General features: G+C 38.7%; 1 protein-coding gene across 1 annotated transcript in view; it reads right to left on the reverse strand.

Moving 5' to 3' along the window:
- Nucleotides 1–19230, reverse strand: part of APBB2 (amyloid beta precursor protein binding family B member 2) — a 411292-nt gene that overhangs the window by 329356 nt on the left and 62706 nt on the right. Inside the window, exon 2 of the mRNA XM_025385333.1 lies at nt 9315–9471. The gene's annotated coding sequence lies outside the window, so the exon portion shown is untranslated. The remainder of the gene's footprint in view (nt 1–9314; nt 9472–19230) is intronic.

A 19230-nucleotide genomic window follows, 5' to 3' on the forward strand; every position in this document is an offset into this window, starting at 1 on the left:
CAGAGTCTTAAACCATCATAGAGGTAAACACGTTGGTCCCTCTCTCCCCACTGAAAAATTCTAGGCAGCTCCCAAACAAGGAGTACAGAATAAGGGGGAGGGGAAGCCAGGAATGTCCAAGGCTTATCTTCCTTCCTTCCTTCTCTAAGCAGCTGCTTAGGAGTATCTGATTCCCCCAGCCACCAAAATACCTCTCAGTAATTCACAGCAAGTTCATGGAGTAGATGGCTGGGCCACATACCTAGCTATAAAACCTAGGACACACTTTCCTTTTTTCTTTTTTTTTAGAGACAGTGTTGCTCTGTCACCCAGGTTGGAATACAGTGGCTCCATCACTGCTCACTATAACCTTCACCTCCTGGGCTCAAGTGGTCCTCCCACCTCAGCCTCTTGAGTAGCTAGGTTTATAGGTGTGTGCCACCATGCCTGGCTAATTTTTTTTTAAGTTAATTTATTTTTTGTAGAGATAGGTTCTACTATGCTGTCCAGGCTGGTCTGGAACTCCTGCCTCAGCCCCTCAAAGGGCTGGGATTACAGGTGTGAGCCATGGTGTCCAGCCAGGACAAACTTTTTAGGGCCGGGCACAGTGGCTCATGCCTGTAATCCCAGCACTTTGGGAGGCCAAGGCGGAAGGATCACAAGGTCAGGAGATTGAGACCATCCTGGCTAACACGGTGAAATCCCATCTCTACTAAAAATACAAAAAAAAAATTAGCCAGGCATGGTGGGTGCCTGTAGTCCAACCCCTCCCCCCTCCAAAAAAAAGAAAGAGAGTGAGAGTGAGAACAAGAAAGAAGAAAGAAAGAAAGAAAGAAAGAAAGAAAGAAAGAAAGAAAGAAAGAAAGAAAGAAAGAAAGAGAGAAAATATATAAAGAGAGATACATATAGAGAGAGTTTGCTCTGGGTAAACCACTTCATAGGCAGTGCTTTGATTTATACAAGTGTATCATGGAGTTTCAGAACATCTGGATTCAAATTTAAATTAGTGGATATAAGACTTGAACAAAAATCATTTGATCTCTCCAATCCTGAGCTTCTCTAAAACTGGGTAACACTGTCTCTCTGAAAGAACTGTTGTGAGGATCAAATGAAGTCTGCCCCCGACTTGACCCACTCCCATAAGATAATGAGAAAGTGCTTAGTACTTGGCAAACTGCACATGCAACCTCTCCCCAGAAGGGCTTGCATTATGGCTGTTACCCTCAATAATACTTCATTCCATTCCCTCCAGCAAACTACCACAGCTGCCTTCCTTACAGGATACTGCTAACAAGTTCACTTGGAATTTAACTGATTCGCACTGAAGTAACACAAATTCAACATTCCTTATCACTCATATGTTAATGACTGCTCAAGACCAGTGGTCATTTTCAATCCTATTTTAGATCTAAAGTCCTGGTTGGAACTCCAGACTTCTTATTTCTAAGAGAATTCATTCCTCAAGTCACTAATTACTATCTTACTTTCCATAGGCTCTGTGACATTTTAACTAGACACCAGAAAAAAAGCCACAGCAGTAACAAACTCTCTATATCCTTGAGCCCTCAAAAAAAAAAAGAAAAAAAAAAATCACCCTTATAAACCCAAGCACAGCATGGTTACTATGATTCTAAAACCTGTCCTCAAAGGGCCTCAGATGCATAATGATTACATTCAAAACTACGTTCTTTCATCCTTAAAGACAGTACACTAGCAAACTGCACAGAAAGACTTTTTAATGCAAGCCAGACCAATGTTGATATTTGTCTTTTATAAATTATTACATGCTTTTTCATAGACACTATCCAAACCAGTAGACTATTTTTGTTTATGAATGAAGCCAAGGATCAATGGTCAATGCTTATTTGAGTAGATAATAATCAATTTGGAAATTTCAGAAATTTTGAATAGTTATTGTGTTGTGCGTATAGATCTTATTTGGACAATATAATCAAATTAAATATTTTATGCGTCACAGATCAGTATGCAACTGAGAAAGTACTGTTGGTTCTTGTATCAGTAATTACATTAAAATAAATGACTATGTCACTCACACATAGTATCTTTGAAAGCTTTTAAAGGAAACTTATACTTCACAGATTATTCAACATAGAAAAAGACAAGTAAAATATCAAAAGATATATTATTCCAAACTCTGTTAATGTATTTATCATAAACATCCTCATTATAGACGTATACAAAATTATGGCTGTACTAAAAGAAGCAAGTTCCAGGCACTCTTTTCTTTTCGAGACGGGATCTGGGTCTTGCTATGTTGCCCATGCTGGTCTCAAGCTCCTGAGCTCAAGCAATTCTCTTGCCTCAGTCTCCTGAAAAGCTGGGACTACAGATATGTGCCACCACACCCAGTCCCCTGACACTCTCTTCATTCTGGTGTTGACTCAGTGAATGTGACTAGGTTGATCTGATTTTGCTTCATCTGCAAGCAAATGATCATAAATAGGCCAGAGTCTTCACGAATGTAATTGTACAACTCAAACTTCAGTGGTTCAATCATTTCGAATCCCAACTTCAGTTGGCAAAAAGGCTCTATTCAAAGTAAACAATGGTTAAGAGGTTGCCCTAATCCAGCCATTCGTTGATTCAGCTCCCAAAAGAAAACAAGAAGAAGAAGACCATATCCTTCCAGAACATTATACTACACTCCTCACGGAGTCATTCTGTGAATAGGTCACAAAGATGTTTAAAGGGGCAACAGAGAGAAAGAAAAGATTTAAAGAAGTGACTGGGTTAAAAGTTTCATAACACCTATAACTCTAGGTCCAGGGACCTAGAGTTATAAATGAAAGCTTACTTATGGCTTTGACTTTAAATGAATAATAAAAAAGATAATTCCATGTTGCTCTATGGATATGTTTTTAGGAGGTGATATTATCAGTCAAAGGACTTCCCAGGAAAGTAAAAGGGCCAGGTAAAACACATGTCAGTCGCCATTAAGCTGGTCTACGCAGGTTGAAATGAGAAGATTACGAAGAAAGCAGGAAGCAGATAAGCCATCCTGAGAACTGAGCCCTCCAGGAACCAGGACGCATGGCTTGACCTACTAATGGCACTGCAGAAAACAGGTTCCAAATCTACTAGCGTGACTGTAATCTCCAATCAAAGCCCAGCAGCAATAGTCAGCTCAGCTATGTGCCAGATAAGGGAAATGTCTCTGCATTTCACCAAGACTTACATTTAGATTTTTCACATTAAAAATAAGTCATGTCCCAAACAAAATTATGATTTTATTAGAAAACAAGAGAAAATGATCAACTAGATTCCAAACGTCACAATAAAGCACTGACTTTTTAAAAATTTCCTTTTCAATGTTTATGCATTCAAAACACAGTTGTAACTAAATATATATAAATTTGCAATCTTCACATTCCTAATATAATTATTTTAATGTCTTCACAGTTAGCTATTAAGAATCATTCTAATACAAAGATAAAAACAGAATAGGTAAATATAAAAATACAGCTAGCATTTTATACTATGACAAATGTCCAATTTTCATAAAACATATAGAACTATACTATGTTACCAAAACATGCAAGACATTTTAATTCATAGGTTTTCTATTTAGTAAAATAGTTTTGTGATATGAGACCAATTCATGTCACCATTAATGAAAATACTTGAAATAATATGCCAGCCTTGTAAATCCTTCATTCAGTAGTTATTGGCAATGATTAAGACAGAGGTAATGAAAAACTTAATCTGTTTTTTTCAAATGCAGAACAGGCATAAAAATGATTACCACCTTTATGAAAAACTAAGCACTGCTTAAAGTCATATATATAGTAATCTGGAAAATGCATCTTGATTGATTCCACATTGTCATCTACCATATCAGATTTCCATAATTACCCTAAAGAGAAAACACCAAATACTAGTACTCTAACAGAGTGACTCATAAAGAACAGAGAGGAAAAGTAGCAAAGGTACAACAGTGTTTTTTAATGGAGACATTGCATCTTAAGTCCAATTCTTGAATTAACTTTTTTCATAGAAAAACTGCATTGCAAAAACCTAAATACAGTGTGGTACTATCATAAGGACAGATAGTAAACCAAAGGCACAGAATTGAGAGTACAGTCAATTGATTTTCTACAAAAAAACTCAAGTCACTGGTTGGTTTTTTCTGCAAATGGTGCTAAGACCTATATGCAAAAAATAAAAATAAAAAAATCAACAAAATAAAATAAACATAGACCCAAACCTCACACCATATATAAAAACTGACCCCAAATGAATTAAAGACCAAAATGTAAAGCAACAAAATTTTAGAAAGAGCCTGGGTGTGCTGAGGCGGGTGGATCATGAGGCCAGGAGATCAAGACCGTCATGGCTAACACGGTAAAACCCCATCTCTACCAAAAATACAAAAAATTAGGCAGGTGGGTGGTGGGCACCTGTAGTCTCAGCTACTTGGGAGGCTGAGGCAGGAGTATCGTTTGAACCCGGCAGGCGGCAGTTGGAGCAAGCCGAGATGATGCCACTGCACTCCAGTCTGGTGACAGAGTGAGACTGCATCTCACAAAAAAAATAAAATTAAAAAAAAAACAAGTTTTAGAAAGAAACACAGAAACTTTTCATGAGCTTTGAATAGCCAAAGAGTTTTTAGAAACATCAAAATCATAAGCTTTGAAAGAAAAAACTAATAAACTGAATTTTGTTACAATTAAAAACTTCTGAGCACCAAATAACACCATTAAGAAAATAAGTTTATACACACACACAGTTTCCCATATTGATGCAATTTATCAATAACTAAAATTTACAGTATTTCATTGTTGGCATTGTTGGGGGGAAGACACCATTAAACAAGCCAGAGACTAGAAGAAAATATGTGCAAATCATATATCCAATAAAGGGCTTAAATCAGACTATATACAAAGAGAGACAACCCAATATAAAAATGGGCAAAGGATTTGAATAGTCATTTCTCCAAAGAAGATATAGGAGTGACTAAGAAGCTCAATGACTGAATGCCTAAGTCAACTGTGAGAAGATAAATTTCATAATTATCATCTTTTATCCTTATCAAAAAGCTACGTAACAGAATGATTTCACTAGGAACTCCAAAGCACGTAACTTTGTATTTCTCACATCATGGTCAAGTTTTCAAATCACTGGAAAAATAAATAATAATATCAAGATTGGACAAGAAATAAAACTATATCTGAAGATGACATAAGCTGGTATATAGAAAATACAAGGAAAGTCATACACATAAAAAACTATCAGTACTGATAAACAGGTTCAACATGGTTGCAGGAAACAAGATCATTATACAGAAACCAATTGCATTTCTATACACTAGCTACAGATACTTTGAAAATAATTACTTTCTTAATTTATAAAGGCATCAAAAAGAAAAAAATACTTAGGAATAAATTTAGCATGAAGTATTAGATTGTACCCTGAAAGCAATACAACACTGTTGAAATATATTAAAGAAGACTGAAAGAAATGGAAACACGTCCCATGTTCATGTATCAGAGCTGTTAATATTGATCTAGCAAGTCAACATAAGAGCTCTTAATATTGATCTAGAAAGTCAACATAATCCCTATCAAAAGGCTGGCTCAACATTCAAAAATCAGTATCATCCATCCTATGAATAAGTTGAAGAAGAAAATTATGACCATATCAATAGTTGCAGAAAAAGCACCTGACAAAATCCAATACTCTTTCATAATAAAAACTCTCTGCAACTAGAAATAGAGCGAAAATTTGTCAACTTGATAAAGAACATTTTAAGAAACCTAAAATTAACATCATACTTAATGGTGAGAAACTCAAATGAGTTAAAAACTTATCCACATATCCATATAAAAACCTGCAAATGAATGTTTCCAGCAGTATTATTCATAACTGCCAAAACTTGGAAGCAACCAAGATGTCCTTCAACAGGTAAATGGATAAACTGTGGAACAATGATATAATGGAATATTATTCAGTGCTTTAAAAGAAATGAACTATCAATTCATGAAAAGACATGGAGGAAACTTAAATGCACACTGGTAAGTGACAAAGCCTATCTGAAAAGTCTAGCTATTGTATAATTCTAACAAAATGACACTGTGGAAAAAGTACAACTATGGGGCAAAAGATGAGTAGTGGCCAGGGGTTCAGGAAGAAGAAATGAACAGGTAGAACATGCAATTCTTTTAGGGCAGTGAAACTATTTTGTATGATACTGTAATGGAAATACAAGTTATGTATTTATGAAAGCTCATAGAACATACAACACAAAGAGTGAACCTAATATAAACTATAGATTTTAGTAATGATAATATATCAATATTGGCTCATCAATTATAATAAATATACCACACGAATGCAAGATATTACTGATACAGGAAACTGGCAGTGGGAATCATATGGAAACTGTACTTGCTGCATAAATTTCCCCCAAAAAACAGTATAATTACAAAATATAATATTAATGAAGACTCTATCATTAAAAAGAGGAAATAAGTCTTTAAATTCATTTAATTCTCCTTAGAACAGAAAGCTGACTGAGGTTCTGGTGAGAACAGCAGCTGTTACCTTGTCGTGTTAAAATTAACTCCAGACAGCTTTCTAATAACCTCTCATTTGGCTAGGCCTGAAACAATTGTATTCAGAGTAAATAAACAAGATTCTTCTACTACCAATCTCTGAAATTATCTTCCTTATCTGCAATTTACTTCAACTATAGGCTCTGGAAAACCTTTCCTTCTTTTAGACTAAAAATGCAAGTAATTGAATTAAATTTTTTTAATGTTTTTAATGTTTTTTAATGTTCCTAAGACTTAATCCTCTTCTACCTTGTTAAATGATAGCCCTCTCTGCTAGTCTACTACCCAAAAGCATTCCTAATTCCATCTCTGTTCCCACAAAACTTTGTTCTTACCTCTAGAGATACATTGTCACACTGCATGTCAGTCATGTGAATACTTACCTGGCCTATCCCCTACACCAGGGGTCCCTGGTACCAGTCTGTGGCCTGTTAGGAACCAGGCTGCACAGTAGGAGGTGAGCAGTGGGCTAAAGAGCATAGCTTCATTTGTATTTACAGCTGCTCCCCATCACTCACATTACCTCCTGGGCTCCGCCCCCTGACAGATCAGTAGCAGCATTAGATTCTCATAGGAATGCAAACGCTATTGTGAACAGCACATGCCAGGGATCTAGGTTGCACGCCTCCTGTGAGAATCTAATGCCTCATGATCTGCCACTGTCTCACATCATCCCCAGATGGGACCATCTAGTTGCGGAAAAACAAGCTCAGGGCTCCCACTGATTCTACATTATAATGAGCTGCAAAAATTATTTCATTATAGACCACAATGTAGTAATAATAATAGAAATAAAATGCACAATAAATGTAACATGCTTCAATCATCCTGAAACCATCCCAGCCACCACACCTGCCATTTGGAAAAACTGTCTTCCACAAAACTAGTCCCTCATACCAAACAGGTTGGGGACTGCTGCCCTACACCATGAGCCCCTAAAGATAGGGACTATACCACAGTCATTTTATACTAAGACCTCACTCCTAGAAGGCACCACCAATTGGGATGTTTTGGATGTAAGAGACAGACACCTAACTCAGACGAACTAGCTAACCTGCCAGGAAAGTGAACAGGAGATGCTGGGTTTAAGCACTGCTGAATTGCAGGTCAAAATATATATATACACACACACACACACACACACACATGCACACATATATGTCTGTGTATTTGTGTGTGTGTCCCTTCTCTCCCCTTCCTCTCAATCGCTTTTCCTCCATCTCCCTGCTTTGATTTCTCCTGTGTTGTCTTAATTTTCAGTAAGGTTTTCCCTAAGTCATAGCAAAAACTGCCACTAGCAGCTCCAGCTTAACAAACTCACAGAAGGCAAAACTTCTTCAATAGCTGCAACGAGAATACTATGGCCCCTCCAAAGACAGTTGTGACCCTTTAGTCCGTTTTCATGCTGTACCTGAGACTGGGCAATTTACAAAAGAAAGAGGTTTAATAGACTTACAGTTCCACGTGGCTGGGGAAGCCTCACAATCATGGTGGAAGGCAAGGAGGAGCTAGTCATGTCTTGCATGGATGGCCGCAGGCAAAAAAAGAGAGAGCTTGTGTGGGGAAACTCCCGTTTTTAAAACCATCAGATCTCATGAGACTTATTCTCTATCACAAGAACAGCACAAGAAAAGCCCGCTCCCATAATTCAATCACCTCCCACCAGGCTCCTCCCATGACATGTGGGAACTGTGGGAGTTACAATTCAAGATGAGATTTGGGTGGGGACACAGCCAAACCATATCACTGGCCAAGCTTATGTTACATGCCCATAACTGAGCCAGCAGGGTCACCTCCTCTAACTACATAGGGTGAAAATGAGGCAAGGGCAATTGCCCAGGGAAAATCTGGATGATTTATTAAAAGATGGAGGAAAAGGATGCTGGGCAGACAAAGTCAACAGACATTCACTACTTCACAGATTCTGAAAGACTGTGACTCACTCCTTTCTAGGGAGTATTTATCAGCTGCTTATGTAGGAAGCTGACTTACCCACTGAATGTCCAATAGAAATGGTCTGCAATGTCTGTCCCTGTACAATACATGTTTTCAAAATGATTGATTTTCACTTTTCTACCTCATATGGGGTTATCCATGCTGTTTCATTCTCCTGGCCCACAGTGAGAGCATTTTGCATTTATTTAAACACCTATGTTTTTCAGGACATTTCTCTTCCCCTGTCATATATAAGTATCTTAATGCCAAATGCACACACTGCAGAAGATGAATGTGCTGGTGGCTTTTGTTTGGGGAAAGATTAGAGTATATAAAATCTGGCCAAGCAGACCGGAGGCTCACAGCCAGAATTATCCCAGCAGAAATGGCAGGTCTCCATGCCCCACCCTTCAAAGTTCAAAAACACAAATGAATGCAAGTCTTTGAAACTACAAATGCAACTCCATGAGGCTGGACGCCGCTTTTTCCCCAAAATAAAGCCAAGACCATTGAGGTTGGCATAGGTGGCTTCTGGTTGTGGCTTCTTCCAATATTTGTGCCAAGGTCCTCCTCTCTTCTGAGAGGAAAGGAAGATAAGAAAGAGGATGGGACAAAGGAGAGGAAAAGGAAGAGAAGGAAAGGAAGACAACATGACACTATACACAAAAGGCCATCAGCATATATCTGCCATTTACACATGCTGGAACTCTCATAAATAACTGAAAATAATCATTTGGGGTGGTCTCCAAAATGCGCATGGAAGGAACAAAACAACTTTTTCCTATCGGGCCCAATCCACTTTATCCAGCCTCTCTTACTTATACCAACCTGATTTTGCTTAAATTATTGTCAGCCTCAGCTTTTCACAGGAGCTTTCTTTTATGGATTTTCCATCCAGCAAATGTTTCTGTTCCACGGCTGGGCAGATCCGACCACAGCATGCTTGGCTACAAACCGCAGCAGCTCACCCACAGCAACTCCAAACCTGGGGAGGCAAAGGCCAGAAGCCATTATAAGGACTCAAAGTCACCAACTTTCTCTCTCTCAGGGCACATATTTGGCAGGATAACCTCAAAAACATTCCCAATATTCAAACTCATTATAAACAGAGACAACAGCTTACAAGGTATCCTAAAGACAAGTGTGGGCTATTCTGAGAGGAGGACTGAAATATTTAATCATTTATTGAAAAGGTTTGGCCTAGTGATCATGCTCTGTTTGTGGGAAACTGAAAAGCCAGATGTTTTAATTAACCATGGAAAACACAAGCTACAACTAAAATTTCATGAACACACTGATCTGCCCCGTGGAAAACCACAGGAATGTTCTGGCAGGGCTCAGTCTAAATTCTTGGGACACAGAGGGCTGGAATCATTCCCCTTAGGAACTCAAACAGAAAATTAAATTGCTCAATATGCTTTAAAAAGTAAAGCGAAACCCAGATTTAATCTCAAATATAAAACATTACAGGACTTCAAAGGGCACCACAAAAAGACACAGAAGTGGGGGCTACAAAAAAATTCTAATGTGATTCAGGATTTAGAATATATTTACATTGCAATGTGAATGGTGTAACAGAAAATTTTATAGATTACATAATCCAAAGGGGAAAGGAATAATCTTTCATTTCCTAATAGAGGAAATTATATATGAAACCAATATTCAACAAGTAAATCATAAATATTATCAAACGTATAATATAACTGGGCAAAAGGAATCCCTTAACTATCCTGCTGCCAAACACGTGGCCTAGCTCACAGGCGCTACCATGCTTTAGCTAGAGGAATCAGGGCTTCCAGAAAAACAGTGTTGATATAACGTATGCTCACTGATGGCACAGCTAGCAATTCTGGCACAGAAAACTCAATGAGGGAATCTTATGAAAGCAATTAGTGAACAATAAGAGCTAATAGATTAAGAAGTCTTCATTTGTTAATTATAGTAACAGTTATGACAACATCTGTATATGCCAAATATTGAAAGCCTATTCAAGAGGGGACAGGACAAATGTTATTTTCAGATACTGGGCCCACAGTTCTATTTCTGTAAATCAAAACAGTCCTTGTCACAAGTGTGCCAAGCATAATATTACATTAATCTCTACCTTCAATTGAAACCTCAGTCCCAAAAATCATCTCAAAAGGAACACAGCAGGAAAAAAGCAAGATATCAAGTTATATATGTATGGTATGGTCCCAATTTTGTTCTACAAACTGAGTACATACAATCTAAAGACACCTAAGGGTGAACAACAGCACTTTTGGGTTATGGACTGGGAAGCTATTTGTATTTTCTTTCTGGTATTTTCCAAATTTTCTACAATTAACATGTATTGCCTGTAGAATTAAGAGCATTTTTAAATAAGGGGTTTAAGACTGCAGGAATACAAATCAGAAATGGGGTAACTATGCTATATTAGTCTGATCTTTGGTCTGCCTCTTATCTGAATAGAGTTAATAAATGAAGAAGTATTTATCTGATCACAGAAGTTCTTAATTTACACATTCAAAACTCAAGTATCCAGTAACACTTCCAGGGATGAACAACACTTTCCTAGAAATAAAAAATTCTTTTCTACTCTGCAAACTTGTCACAGACAGAGAACCATAGTTGTTTCCCTCCCTTACCTATCGCATCCAAACTTCTCTATCACTGGCCAGGCCATAAAACTGTCACTTAGTTAAAAGAACGGGCTGGGCAAGGTGGCTCACAGCCTGTCATCCCAGCACTCCGGGAGGCTGAGGCCAGAGGATCACTTGAGCCCAGGCGTTCAAGACCAGCCTGGGCAACAAAGAGAGGCCTTGTCTCTACAAAAATTTAAAAAATCAGCCGGACATGTTGGCACATGCCTATGGGCCCAGCTATTTAGGAAGCTGAGGTGGGAAGGTCACTACAGCCCGGGAAGTCAGGGCTGCAGTGAGCCATGATCACGTTACAATACTCCAGTCTGGGAGACAGAGTGAGACCTTATCTCAAATACATAAATTAAATAAATAAGTAAGTAAAAGAATGTCTCCTGGTGTTACCTTCTCACAGGAGCAGGGCCTTTAATGACCCCGGCACACTTATTTCTGATGCTCTTAGCATCCTGAAAAACACAAGACACAATGGCAGAATCTTTACACTAGGGGCCTTGGCAACCCATTGCTCCAAGAAGCCCATGCCCAGAGAGGTAAAATGTCTTTCCCTCACAGCCACACAGCCAGCAAAGCAGGAATGAGAGTCCAGATCATTTGCCTCCACTTTGACCAAGTGCTCTTTCCACCACTATGACATTTCAGCATGCACTCATGGAAATAAAATTTGTACAAATCGTGTGCAGGTATTAAATTCATATCAGCAAAACCAGAAGAATGAGACAGAAATTTATTCTACCAAAAATGAAATGTATGCAGGAGAAAAAGTGAAGACTCAATCCTAGGCTAAAAAAGACAAGGCTCTGCCTAGAACATGCTCAACTGAAGAAACAATGAGTGCACTGTGCTTGGGCAGCAGGTGTCCTGAACAGAAACTGCCTATCATACCGAAAGCTTTCTGGTCCTAGCACTGGCCCTGTTGGTAACACTACAGTCCCACCGCTCAAAGAAGAACAAAAGGCTTTCAACAAGATAAAACTACACCTGCACCAAGCCACCTGTGAGAGACAGGAAAGATGCATGCACCAGTGTTAGAAATAATAAATAAGTGTCTGAAGGCATCAAGTACAGCCTATTACTTCCAAAATTACCCAAGTCTTAAGGGAAAGACATTAGGGGTTTCAAAAATTAAGAGATGCCAGACACGGTGACTCATACCTGTAATCCCAGCACTTTGGGAGGCCAAGACGAGAGGATTGCTTGAGCCCAGGAGTTCGAGATCAGCCTGGGCAACATAGTGAGACCCTATCTCTACAAAAAATTTTAAAAATTAGTCCAGGCACAGTGACTCATGCTGTAATCCTAGCACTTTGGGAGGCTGAAGCTGGCAGATAACTTGAGGCCGAGAGTTCAAGACCAGCCTGGCCAACATGGCAAAACCCTGTCTCTACTAAAAATACAAAAATTAGCTAGGCATGTGGCACATGCCTGTAATTCCAGCTACTCAGGTGGCTGAGGCAGGAAAATCGCTTGAATCCAGGAGGAGAAGATTACAGTGAGCTAAGACAGTACCACTATACTCCAGCCTGGACAACAGAGTGAGACTGTCTCAAAAAAAAAAAAAAAAAAATTGCTGGGCATGGTGGCACATGCCTGTGGTCCAGCTATTCAGGAGGCTGAAGTGGGAGGACTGCTTGATCCTGGGCGGTTGAGGCTGCAGTGAGCTGAGATCTCACCACTGCACTCCAACCTGGGCAAGAGAGCAAGACCCTGTTACAGAAAAAGAAATAAAGAAAATAATACAGTCACTAATAATTAAAATAATCCTAATCCGTCATCTCTTATGTCCACACAGCCTTGGAGAAAGAGCAGGCCTTTTTTCTGTTTTCTTTAAGATTATTTCTTTGAAACATTGCTTACTTCCACTTTTTGCACAGCATCTACCTATGGTGTCCACGCCACACTAATCAGAAACCCAGGAGTCTCACAAAATGGGAATAGCCTGAAAAGCCAGGGGAGAGAGGACAGATGGCAATGACAAACTCAGAAACAATCCCTGAAAGGTCTTTATTGAGCTCCCTTCTCGTCATCCTTTCCCGACTGTGCATCAGGGCAACAAAGGCATGAGCTGTGAGGCTGCTCATAAAGCCGCGGCCTGGGCTGATGTGATCTGGCTTTGTGAGAGCCCGAACAAACACAATGGCTCTGTCCTGCCTCAACTGAGAAGTCAGGCGCTGGGGGAAAAAACAAAATGCTTTTTCTCCACCCAAAACCACTTCTCAAATCTCTAACATATATTCCCATGGCTGGATCCTGAAGGCAACACAATGTCAGCAGTTTATTTATTCCCTTCGATGCCTCAGTTCTAATAGTAAACATTAATGTCCGCAGCAGGCAAACGGAATCAGGGTCTTGTTGGTATTTCACAATGAAATCACAGCTTTGTTGTGAGTATTGTTCCAGTAACACCTTAAAGTCATTTGTAAGATAATGAGGGTAAGTTTAAATGTAGCAGTCTGATAAAATAACCTGTAACCCAAGAATCACAAAGTAGATTAAAGCTTGAAGTCACTAAATTATCTTTCTCAATAGAAGACTAAACAAAAATGAGAACTGGATTTGATTCACAGATTGTGAAATCCTTTTTTTACTCAAAACCTTGGTCATATGTCAGTTGGTCTTTGGCTTCAGTGAATGGCTCTGGCAAAATGTGCACCCAGACACTGACACCATTTGAGGATCTTCAGTGTTTGGCCAGAATTTTTTTTTTTTTTTTTTTGAGACGGAGTTTTGCTCATCTCCCAGACTGGAGTGCAGTGGCGCAATCTCAGTTCACTGCAACCTCCGCCTCCTGGGTTCAAGCGATTCTCCTGCCTCAGCCACCCAAGTAGCTGGGATTACAGATGCCCGCCAACACACCTGGTTAATTTTGTATTTTTAGTAAAGACAGTTTTCACCATGTTGGCCAGGCTGGTCTCAAACTCCTGACCTCAGGTGATCCACCTGCCTCAGCCTTTTTTGTTTTTTCTTTTTTTTTTTTTTTTTTTTTTTTTTTTTGGGGGGGAGTCTCGCTTTGTCGCCCAGGCTGCAGTGCAGTGGCACAATGTGGGCTCACTGGAGGCTCCGTCTCCCGGGTTCACGCCATTCTCCTGCCTCAGCCTCCTGAATAGCTGGGACTACAGGCACCCGCCACCACGCCCAGCTAATTTTTTGTATTTTTAGTAGAGACAGGGTTTCACCATGATCTTGATCTCCTGACCTTGTGATCCGCCCGCCTCGGCCTCCCAAAGTGCTAGAATTATAGGTGTGAGCCACCGCGCCCAGCCTTTTTTGTTTTTTCTAATGTCACAGGGAAGGTCTCTTCTTCCCAAGCCTGATTCCAGAATGACCAGGCAGACAAGGCAAGAAGGAACACACTGGAGCCCACTCCTCTCGGGGCTGTGAAAATCTGTTTTATTTTGGGAACCATTGATTTACTGCATTAATTTACTTAAAAAAAAAAAGTACTGGAATATTTTTAGTATAAAACTTAGATTTACAGTATTGATAAATTTACACGTTAAAACGTCTGGGAAAAAAGAATATAAATTGTTTGAAAGAATGAGGGCTCGTTAAAAATTTTTTTTTCAAAAAGAATCTATCACAGGTAACCAAAAAGGAACTGCTATGAAAACCCAAACTGGCATCCAACAAAGTCTGTGACTGATGACAATAGGGCAGTTTGGAAAAGGGTTCATGTAGTAACTTTCCCTGTAGGATTTCAACTAGGGGAAGGGGAATATTAACTAATTAATAGGTTCACTAATGTTTTTAAAGCGGTTCTGAAACAAGGGATGAAGAAATCAACAGATTTAGAGGTTGTGGTTCCAGGTCTGCTACTTATGACCCGAGGATAACTAACAGCCTCTTTAGCCTCTCTTCCATCATCTATAAAACTAGGATGATACTATCGGCCAACCTCATGGGGCTGTCAACCGTTCAAACTGAGTACGAAAGCATTATCGAAACTATGGAGCACTATATATTCATCCAATAAATATTTACTAAGAAACCACTATGCTGCTAGACGTGGCATTACGGATACAACTATGAACACTAAGCCACAGCTCTTTCTGCACGGACTGACTCTAAGGGAAGCTGTGATCTGTGGGAAGGCTCAGGTGGCTAAAGGAACACGCAGGCAGCACATACTTGGAATTCCAGACAAACACCAGGTATTGTGACGTTCCCAATACTTCTGGAAGGAAGTTTACCAGTGAAAAGTGATAGTGTCCTTTTTAATTTGGGCTGCTTGTTAGCTCATTCATTTAGTACATTTTTTTAGTGAGCAATCACTATGTATCAGGTACCATGCTAGGTGATGGAGATTTGGCACTAAAAAAATTTTCTGCTTTAATGGGGCTGATATTTTGGTCATTCTTCATCCATAGGAAATATAAAATACATATAGGAAATAGGAACAAGCAGCAACGCTATGTCTGCTTCAATGATTTTTTTTAACCAAAGTATCCATGCAAAAGTGTTAAAAGGAATATTCTAACTAATCTGCATATAGTAAAAAATTTTCTTATTTTAATCTCCAGGCCACATTTTACAGTATACCAAATAACTACCACCATATGAAGGGTGCTCTAAGGTTTGAGGGATACAATTTATGTGTTTTGGCACACAATGGAACACTCGCAGACACTTTTTGTTACCCCAAGAAAAAAGAACACATGCTGAAATTCATCCAGTAATAATCCCAGTTTTAACAAGGGGAATATCAATTATTTTAGAAGTATTTCCTGTAGTCATTATTTTAAAGAGTAAAAAAATAAAATTGAATTATTTTAGAAACTAAACTCAAGTTCAACTTTAACAGGCCAAAAGTCTGCCTTAGCAAAGTTTCTTTTCAAAAAAAAAAAAATCTGTTTTATTTAATTAAAAGTCCTCAGAACTAAGCTGTGCAGGACATGTCAGCCCTGCTGTACAAAAAATTCAATATGGGATAGAGGGGAAAGGACTGAGGAAAGGGGGGAGAGAGAAAGAGAAGGGAAGGCACAGACATGAAGATCTACACATTAATCTCTAATAATCTGAAAATCCATGCACTCAACAATACTAAAAGCCAATGTTCAAAATATTGCATAGCAAGGATGATTATCCAGGTAAAAGTGACCAAGATGTTACCCAACTCCAGAGCAAGGGTTCCCAAACCTGGGTGATATGATTTGACTGTGTCCCCACCCAAATCTCATCTTGAATTGTAGCTCTCATAATCCCCATGTGTCATGGGAGGGACCCAGTGGCAGGTAATTGAATCATGGGGGCAAGTTTTTCCCATGCTGTTCTCATGATAGTGAGTAAGTCTCACAAGATCTGATGGTTTTATAAAGAGCAATTCCCCTGCACACACGCTCTTGCCTGACACGATGTAAGACGTGCCTTTGCTCCTCCTTTGCTTTCCACCATGACTGTGAGGTCTCCCCAGCCATGTGGAACTGTGAGTCCATTAATCTTCTTTCTCCTTATAAATTACCCAGTCTCAGGTATTTCTTCATACTAGTATGAAAATGGACTAATACACTGGGGTTCTTACATAAAATACAAAGCTCAAGTACTCTGCATCATTTTTCAACTGTTCCCAGATGATGCTAATACAGCCATGGTTGGGAACCACTGATTTACTGTATTTACTTAATGAGAAAAAGCACTGGAATATTTTTATTATAATAATGGGCAACTGTTTTTGCTAAGTGCTTTTCACTAATCTTCACACCCATCCTGAGGTAGGAAGTGTTATTATGCCTTCTTTTAAAAGGAGAAACTTGAGCATGAAAAGGTCAAATGACTTGACTGGTGTTACACAGCTTTTAAATCAAGGGCCTGGGGTTTTAATCCATGTCTTATCTGTCTTTTATTTTCTTAGCATTCTGATCTGGTGAACTTTAGCAAGCTAACAGTCTTTCTTCCACTCTAGTCTAAGGAAGTTATATATGACTACTCATCTTATTAATACACCATAGGCATTAACGTTTTCCGAACTTAAATCCCCAAATTTACCAATAAATTGTGCAACTCAAGAGGATGCGAAAAACATGCATTAAGTGTTGTCTATTTAGAGCATTGGGGAAGTAGCAAGTTAGGTGTATAGTTATTTTGATTACCTTCCAACTTAAGATTAGTAAAAGGCATGCTTGCAGTCTTAGGGAATAAATGTTCCTTCATCAAAACTGGACTACCTAGAAAGAAGCTGGAAACAGTGAAGTCCAGATCATTAGGAATTATTGCCAAACCTAACACCTTTTCACAATTCCATGCTGTCATTAGTGCCACTCCTTCTATCTATACTGCCCTGCCCTACTACTCTGATATGTCAATTCTTCATTCCTCAAGGTCCAGTCCAAATATTACTGCCTTCATGAAGCCTTCCCCAATATAGTGACAGAAATAATTCCCGAAGGCTCTGCAATTTTCATTGCTTCTCCTATCATACATAACAGGCTGATGTTCATTTCAGTAACACATATGCCTTATCCTGAAAGAACTTCTACAACATCTCACCTCCTCACCGTTTTTTGTTTGTTTTTGTTTTTTGAGACAGTCTCATTCTGTTGTCCAGGCTGGAGTGCAATGCCGTGATCTCAGCTTACTGCAACCTCCACCTCCTGGGTTCAAGCGATTCTCTTGCCTCAGCCTCCTGAGTAGCTGGGACTACAGGCACCCACCATCATGCCAGGCTAATTTTTGTATTTCTGGAGGGATGCGGTTTCACTATTTGGCCAGGTTGGTCTTGAACTCCTGACCTCAGGTGATCCGCCTGCCTTGGCCTCTCAAAGTGCTGGCCCAGATCTCTCCCAATCTACCACACCACAACTCCTGGACTTCTATGCCCCTAACATTCTAACTCCATACTGCATCCATGCTCAAGAGACACATTTTACATTTTCATATAGGTAATCTTGAGGTGTGTCTTATTTTTTTTTTAATGGCATCTTAAAGATATGGGGCAATGCTTTTCTTAAAATTGTTAACATATAATGGTGGCTCTTACAAAGATACCATCTTATAGTCAACGCATTGCAGAGACTATCTTAGTGCATCTTCCCTTCCGCTGCTCTACAACAGTGCTATTCAACAGAACTTTCTTCAATTATGGAAATGTTCCATATTTGTATTGTTCAATACAGTAGCCACTAGGCACACGTGCCTTGAAATGCAGCTAACTAGCATGACTGAGGAGCTAAATTTTTAACTTTATTTAATTTTAATTATTGAGATTTAAATACATATTTACCAATTTATTTCTTCATCACTCCTTTTGGCATCTCAGCCCTTCCTCCTGGAATCTCTCCTTCCTGAAGTATATCCTTTAAGAAGTTTCTTAGAAAAGATCTTCTGTGGTAAAATCAGGTTTAGGTTTTTCTGAAAGCATATTTTGCTTTTTCCTTGAATGACAGCTTTTTTGACATACAATCAATATTTTCACATTTTGAAGATATTTTTCCACTAATTTCCAGCTTCCATTGTTGCTGTTGGGAAGTCAGCGCTCAGTCTGATAAACAATCTGCCTTTTTTTCTGGCTGTTCTTAAAGATGGTCTTATTTTCTTTTTAAGTTAATTAAAGTTTCTTTATGTCTAGTATGAATTTTTTTATTTATATGTTGTGCTTCCTTTATCTGCCCATAAATTACTTAGATTTAAGGAACACTGGCCATTTATGTCATTCATAAACTCTCTCTGGAAATTATCTATACATTAGATCTTCAAATAGTACTCCTGACCATTTGCTCTTACTATCTTTCTAGGACTCAGAAGAGATCTCATCATGACCGTTATATCCTCCAACTACTTTCATGTTTTTCTTCTCCCTTACGTTGCTTTCTGGTTAATTTCTTCAAACTTTTTTTTCTAGTTCATTTTTCTAGTTCACCCATTTCTAATCTAATTTATTTAGTTTTTATTTCAACAGTTCTAATATTTCCTTAGGTCTTGGTTTTCCAAATCTGCCTGGTCAATTTTGCACTTAGTTGTGATTACATGTTTTCTTTCTTAAAACGTTTCATATCTAGTAATTTTATATTCTGTATCAGATAATTCTAATATCTAAAGTCCTTAGGGTTCTAAATCTATTGTTTTTCACTTCTTTTTTTTTTTTTTTTTTTTTTTTTTTTTTTTTTTTTTTT

The sequence above is a fragment of the Theropithecus gelada genome, chromosome 5 (assembly GCF_003255815.1).
Source record: "Theropithecus gelada isolate Dixy chromosome 5, Tgel_1.0, whole genome shotgun sequence".
In the NCBI taxonomy this organism is placed as follows: Eukaryota; Metazoa; Chordata; class Mammalia; order Primates; family Cercopithecidae; genus Theropithecus; species Theropithecus gelada.